The sequence below is a fragment of the Megalobrama amblycephala genome, linkage group LG23 (assembly GCF_018812025.1).
Source record: "Megalobrama amblycephala isolate DHTTF-2021 linkage group LG23, ASM1881202v1, whole genome shotgun sequence".
NCBI classification, from domain to species: domain Eukaryota; kingdom Metazoa; phylum Chordata; class Actinopteri; order Cypriniformes; family Xenocyprididae; genus Megalobrama; species Megalobrama amblycephala.
In genome coordinates, this window is record NC_063066.1 from 9,500,961 (window position 1) to 9,508,181 (window position 7,221).

At 36.4% G+C, this 7,221-nt stretch overlaps 2 long non-coding RNA genes across 2 annotated transcripts in view; one reads left to right on the plus strand and one right to left on the minus strand.

Annotated features, from left to right (window-relative positions):
• Window positions 1-3,110, minus strand: part of LOC125259189 — a 46,122-nt gene extending 43,012 nt beyond the window's left edge. The window contains exon 1 of the long non-coding RNA XR_007182745.1: window positions 2,967-3,110. This is a non-coding gene — a long non-coding RNA (uncharacterized LOC125259189). The remainder of the gene's footprint in view (window positions 1-2,966) is intronic.
• Window positions 2,763-6,741, plus strand: LOC125259190. The gene is made up of 3 exons (XR_007182746.1): window positions 2,763-2,894; window positions 6,342-6,442; window positions 6,524-6,741. It is a non-coding gene; the product is annotated as an uncharacterized LOC125259190 (long non-coding RNA).
• Window positions 6,742-7,221: the final 480 nt, after the last annotated feature.

Here is a 7,221-nt window from a genome sequence, read left to right on the forward strand (position 1 = left end):
AAAAGAACTATTTAAAGCTGCATCAAAGGTCATAATGGCTCTTCGAGTACAGGTCAAATTTAACAGTCCACAAATGGAACGAAATAAAAAGTTATTTTTTGGCGATGTCACAAAGCACCAAAAACTATAAGGTGTTTATTGCATATTCTTTACTGGAAACTTAATAAATTAACTATCTGAAACTATAATATTTGTTTATCTTTTCATCCTTCACACTGATAATATTTTGTTAGATATAAAACAAACTAGCGCAAAATTAGTATTGCGAGAATGCAATAATTGCATAAAAAAGTGAAGATTAGTTGAAATGGTGAACGTTCCTTTTTATTTATCTATTTATTCATATTTTCCTTCAGATTTTAATGGCATAGACTATTGACTTAATGTCCACTCACTGATGAACACTAGAGGGCGCCAAGAGAACACTTCTTTCCCAAGATTTTGTCTCTGTTGAGCACACAGAAGACGCTTTAGTTTGTGTAATGTTGGACACACTTGGGATTTTCTGCAAATGAGAACAGACAGTGATAGTATCAGAGACCTTACTTCAGAAGATCACCTTGTTCTGAGGTCATCGCTCAAAACCATAACAGTGTAATGTCAAAAACTTCTAAAGGAATGCAAATGTATTGCTAATGGAATTTTTAAGAGGAAGCACATATCAAAAGAATCACACAGATGTCCTCTGTAAACTGAAATTCTGGAAAAAAAAGTGTGAGAATTTCAGATTAGCCAGTTAAATTTTGTTTGATTCTCAGAGAATGTTTAATTCATTTATGATTATGAAATTTCATTTAACAATACATTAGCATTAGCCACACGTGAGCTCTGGTGACTATTGTGTAGTGTAAAAAATTACTGAATACAGTAATTTCTACTAAATCTTCCCTAATTTGATGCTTTGTTTTGCTTGCGCAGTGCACACATATCCGTGAGTGTATTCTTTGTCTTATTTGACATAAGAGGGATCTTGCTTTCAATATGAGATTCTCAGTGTTCTCAGCAGTGATGACGGCAGTAGATTGTGAATCACGGCCTGTCTGTTCAAGTGTAATGCAAGTATACTCAGCCTCTCAGACACATATTAATGTTCTAATCAAGGGTATTTGATTCCACTTTGAAGAATATGTTCTGTGAGACATCTATAATGCTCAGACTCAAGGACAGATCTGAACACACACTGGCTCAGATCTACTGAAGCCCTAATGTCACCATACTGTGTCTAGAAAAGATGGATTCAGCGTAGTTGGAGTTGTAGTGAGTTAATTTTCACTGATTTCAATGCAAAACTGCTTTGGATTTAACAACGTATTCTCCATCAGTGTTCATTTGAATGTGAGCATGTGTTTAGTGGTGTAATAGAGCAGCAGTAGTGCTGGGCTCAGTGAGGAGGGGAGTCAGTTAATCTCATGCACTCTTATTAATTACCCCTCCGTAAGCCTCTGGGCTTTCACACATATCAGGGAGCACACTTGCTCAGATTTAATTGAATGTACGCTAATGGGATGGGATCAGAATCAGGACTATTAAAGCTGATCAGAGTTAACAGGAGAACTAGGCTTGTCTGAGTCTTGTCTAGTCTTGGTACTGTAAGCGATCATGTTTTGTGGATTTTAAGATCACTATTATTTACTTTGCTACACTCTTGTGCGGTTTTATGGCCTAGACTGCTGAAGTTGATCTTGCAATTTGAGAACCTCAGAGACAAGATTTTCTCTCACCCATCAGTTTTTATAATTGCGATAAGGACTGTTTTCATGCTTCAGTGCAGGTTAGTGTTGTCATCAGGGATTATAAGAGATGTACCCTGGTGCGCTAGAGGACACATTTTATTTGGTTGTAATGTTGTAATGTTACTTGTAATAATCACTTGTAATGTTAATAAAGGTTTTTACACACACACACACACACACACACACAAAACAGATAGGCTATATATGAGGGAAAACGATAAATTTTTTAACCTTCATTCTGACCCTCTGAAATGATCTGTTTTTAAAGGATTAGTCCACTTTCAAATAAAAATTTGAAATGATAATTTACTCACCCCCATGTCATCCAAGATGTCCATGTCTTTCTTTCTTCAGTTGAAAAGCAATTAAGGTTTTTGATGAAAACATTCCAGGATTATTCTCCTTATGGTGGACTCAATGGCCTCCAAACGGTTGAAGGTCAAAATTAGTCTTAGTGGCACTTCAAAGAGCTTTAAATGATACCAGACGAGAAATAAGGGTCTTATCTACCGAAACGATTGGTCATTTTTGAAAGAAAAAAAAAAATTTACAAATGATCGCCTTGCAAGTGCTTCCGCCATTCCGTATTCTTCAAAAAGCTTACGCTGTGTATGTCCTACGCCTTCCCTATTCAGCTTACGGAAAAAACGGAACTGGCGCCGCGTTCGTTCCGTAAGTTGAATAGGGAAGTTGAATAAACGTAGGACATACAGCATAAGCTTTTTGACGATTACGGAAGGCGGAACTTGGAAGTACTTGCAAGGCCATCGTTTGTGTTTATAAAGCATACATGTTTTTGTTTTTTTCGAAAATGACAGATCGTTTCGCTAAATAAGACCCTTATTCCTCGTCTGGTATTGTTTAAAGCTCTTTGAAGCTGCACTGAAACTGTAATTTTGACTTTCAACAGTGGAGTCCATTGAAGTCCACTATAAGGAGAATAATCCTGGAATGTTTTCATCAAAAACCCTTATTTCTTTTCGACTTAAGAAAGAAGGACATGGACATCTTGGATGACATGGGGTGAGTAAATTATCAGGAAATTTTTATTTGAAAGTGGACTAATCCTTTAAGGAGCGGCTCCTTTAAGGCTTCTCAATAAACGACCACTTTTATGATTGGCTAATTTCAAACAGTATCAACGGCCACTTGATATTGCAGGTGAGTGAAAACATTATCCATATAAAACTCTCATTTACTGACAAAGTTATTTTTAAAAAATAATTTACTTACGTTTTGTGATGCAGCTGCTGTCAGATCCAATTCAGTTGGCTACTTTCACCAAAAGTTTCTTTGCACACTCTCCATGCCTCTTTAACAAAACAAAATGCTGAGAACAAACATAATCCTCCGCCGCGATCCGGGACGCCATTTAAAATAAACCGTTTGTTTCCGACGCTGGGATCTTACTGAAATCTGTACAGAGACCTAAACTAGACACATCAAAGCAAACCTTCTTTCACTTTTTCATTTGTCCTGTTGTATATCAGAAACTGAACTTGCTGGTTATATTTGCTTTTAACGCAACGCGAGTCACGCGACACATCCATTCAGTGTAGGCAAATGTCAGCCGTTAAGCGACTGTGCCAGTGGGCGGGGCATATGGTGCGATATTGTATCAACTATATGTCGATGCTTGCTCTGGAGGCATACATATGCAAATGTAAAAAGCTGTTTTTGGAGCTTGATTAAATAAATGTTTTGTTAATATAATAAATAAATGCTTTGTTAAAATAATAATAAATGCAATAAATGATCATTTGCAGACAAATACAAATTGAGCTACACAATAAAAAACGACATTGATGATGGCGTGAGATAGGTTAGTATTGGATGGAGTGGCATAAGTGGGTCCTTGGAAGTCAAACATTTTTGAAAGAATTTTTTTTTTTTAAGATGTATTTTATCACTGTCAAAGTTAATGTGTTAATTATACATACATGTAGCCTATTGCAATTATTTTAACATACATATTGAATTACTTTGTTTTAGGGCTGGGCTGTATGATGAATAAAGTGTCTATCTTTAGAGATTTTACTGTTTCGTTTATTAAATATATCCGCTTTGCACAATAGGCTTCTACTTAAAGTTAAGAGTGATAAAGAAACATGCATGAATTAGAAAATAAAGAGTGTGACATGCTTGATGTTGAGCGCAGAAGCTGTTAAAAAAATAACTGGTTGGTGCTCGCGCTGACTGACGCACAGCTGAAGCGCGTGCACAGAAAGACGCCGCTTGTAAGATGTTTAATAAAGTTACTGTATTAAGCGCAATAAGCTGTGAAAAAGAACTCCATGCAGTTGATGCTCGCGCTGACTGACATACACTCGTATGATAATAAATAGCTTTAAAATTTATTAAAAAAAATAGCTATATCGAAATATAGCCTATATAGCTACCGAAATAAAATTTCTAATACTGTGAAATAATATTTTGGTCATATCACCCACTCCAACTTTGGTAACACTTTACAATAAGGTTTCATTAGTAAATAGCATGAAATGGTGCAATGTTGTGCAAAAGGCATGAAAACAATTAATATTGTGTGATATTTGTGAGGTTTGGTTAGTGGTGGCTAAAATGCAATTTTAAACACAACTGCCAGCCTGCATGGAGAGGTTCTTAAGACTCCAGAGATACCAGCAGCTTCAAATACCTGTTTGCTGCTCAACACTGGCTTTTTTATAGCTGCCCTTTTAATACAATTAACTTGTTTGACAGAAACTTTCCCTAATAATAAGCCTTTATCTGACCGAGTTCTGCTGTGCTCTAAATCACTGCACAAATCTTATGATAGTTCAATAATCTGCATTCACTTTTCACACAATATTAGTTGTTTTCATGCCTTTTGCACAACATTGCACCATTTCATGCTTTTCATCTTCAGAAAGATCTTTCTTTCTCCCCATGTTGCATGAGAACTGTGACTTGCTTAATTATGTGAAACAACCTCTAAGTAGGGTTTCCATTTACCTAAGTAGACCTGGCAAACTGTTTTGTCTAAGATTGATACCAGTTATCTAAAAATACATGGATAAATAAACAAACATACACTTTCTTTTTTAGTTTTAGTTAAAAACTAAAATCTGAATGTTTATTGTACTGAAATCCTACTGATATGTCACTTGCATAATAATTTGGAACACAGTGTACAGCACACTCTCAGAAAAAAAGGCACAAAAGCTGTCACTGGGGCAGTATCTTTTCAAAAGGTACACCTTTGTACCTAAAGAGTCCATATTAGTACCTCAAAGGTAAATATTGGTACCAAAAATGTACATATTAGTACCTAAATGGTATATATTAGAACAGTGAAAGCTTTTGTACCTTTTTTTCTGAGAGTGTAGATGATTTTTAATAATTGTATAATTATAGTAATTCACATACTTTAATACAATTTATCATCTATAATATAAATATATAAGTATGGTGCTTTATATATATATACAGCTGTCTGATTATTGAGGTCTAAATGGTCTAGTTTTCAGGCTTCTGCGTTCTGCATACTTCGTCTTTTCAACCTGCACTCTCCCAAACCTATTTGGTGTACAATATCTCCCCTGAGCCGCCCTGCCAATGGCTGCACACCTCCATTTATATCCTTGTGTTCTCCTGCTGTCCTGCCCTGCCGTAGTGCCGCATGTCTCCTACTCTGCTGCTGTTCAGCCTTTCTGCAGTATTGTCCCACTAATGATATTTTTTTTCCCCCCATGGCTAAAAAAGCCCTCAAACCATAAAAGCAACCCTAAGTACTTCAGTGGTGACCATGCTATAACAAAAGCTCAACTAAATACTAAAGTGAAGCTGCAATTACGGTATTGATTGCATGGAAAGCATCACTGCACTCTTTCACCTGCAGAAACCACCAGTTCTTCTCTAACACTTTATATTACTCTATCCATGTTATCTGTATAATTTGCACTTTTAACAGAATTAGTGCAGCAAAATGCAGCACTGAAAGCTTATTCTATATGTTCATTAGTTTAAGTAACTCGGGTCTTATGTAAATATACTGTAAGTGCTTTAATGTAAAGTGTGACCTTGTTTTCTCAGTTTTTATGTACAAAGTGTATTGCAGCATTTTTTTTTAAAATTGAACTCATATAATGCTGGCACAGATTTTTACATCGTATCAGTTTTATATTAATTGTCCTATATTAACTTCATCTTCAGCATCGCAGGTGGAGAAGATCAATTTACACCTTATGTTGCACTCTTAAAATTAGCCCTAAAATGGCAGCTTTCTCATCCCCTGAAATGTCCAGCTTCCCCAGAGTCTTGTCTATTAAAAACACTGTTTGTGCTGGCAGACGGGAACTCACGCTCTCCCTGATGTCAGCCTAAAAGCCTCCAAAAATGTCCAGATCAACACTCTCCAATCTGCTACCATTTATGAGATCATCGCTTATGGACAGAGAATATAATTCGTGCACCTTTACACACATGCACGCACACTAACGACTTTTAATCCTTCCAGTCAGTCATCGTCATCATCATCATATTGATCTCTGTGTAAATTAACATCTTCACTGGCCCATTTCCTGACTACTTGTTCCTATATGATAATAACCACATTATTAATTGTTGACTCTTCTGGTTTGACACAAGGCCAGCAGTCTACTTTACATCATCATGTCGAGCAGACTTCATTTGACCAAGAGGTGGCAGTGTAGCTCTCGGGATCCCACATAGCAAACCCTTGTGTCACTGTAAGAGATTTAAAAATCTATAACATGTCAGATCTGTTATAATTGAATTCATCTGTCTGACTGATATATTTATACCTACAGGAGCCTCTCCTTTGTGTCTCTGAGAGATTAAGCAGTTCGATTGGTGGAATGATTTGATTAAAGAAGACTCTTTGGAGTTAAAGTAGGGTTTTCAAATCTGGACGTGGCTGTCAACATTAGCTTGTGCTTTAAATAAAGAGTGAAAAAATAACTTTCACATCAAAGTTGGCTATTTTCAGTTATTGTGAGCTTACCGTATATACAGGTTGATTTCAATGAAATGTTCGTTACGTAACCAATATGTAGAGGACTAGCAACTGACAGTTTCTTATTCCACCTGAAGCACAAAGACAGATATTGATGGCAGAGGGAGTTAGATGATATCACACTTTTGATATTAAAATATTGTTTTGCTAAATATATTTCCTTTTGAGGTCTTTCCTAGATTTCATTTGAGAAAGAAATATTTCAAGTTATCCTAAAATACAGCGTACTGTGAAGCTTTATAATAGCTACAGAATGTTTTAGTGGTACCAGGACACTTTCATCTATCTCTATCTGGTGTGGTACAGTGTTGACCCTTTCGTGTATAATGCATCTGCCTATCAGCCCTTAGTCGGCTGGGAATGTGCCATGCGATGGCCTGTGGCAGGGTTTTCTTCTCTGGTGATAAAAGCTAGAGTTTGTGAGCAGTTTCACATTAGTCAGACTGCTATTATGCACATTATTTGGCTGCCCATGACTTATTTTTTAAAGCA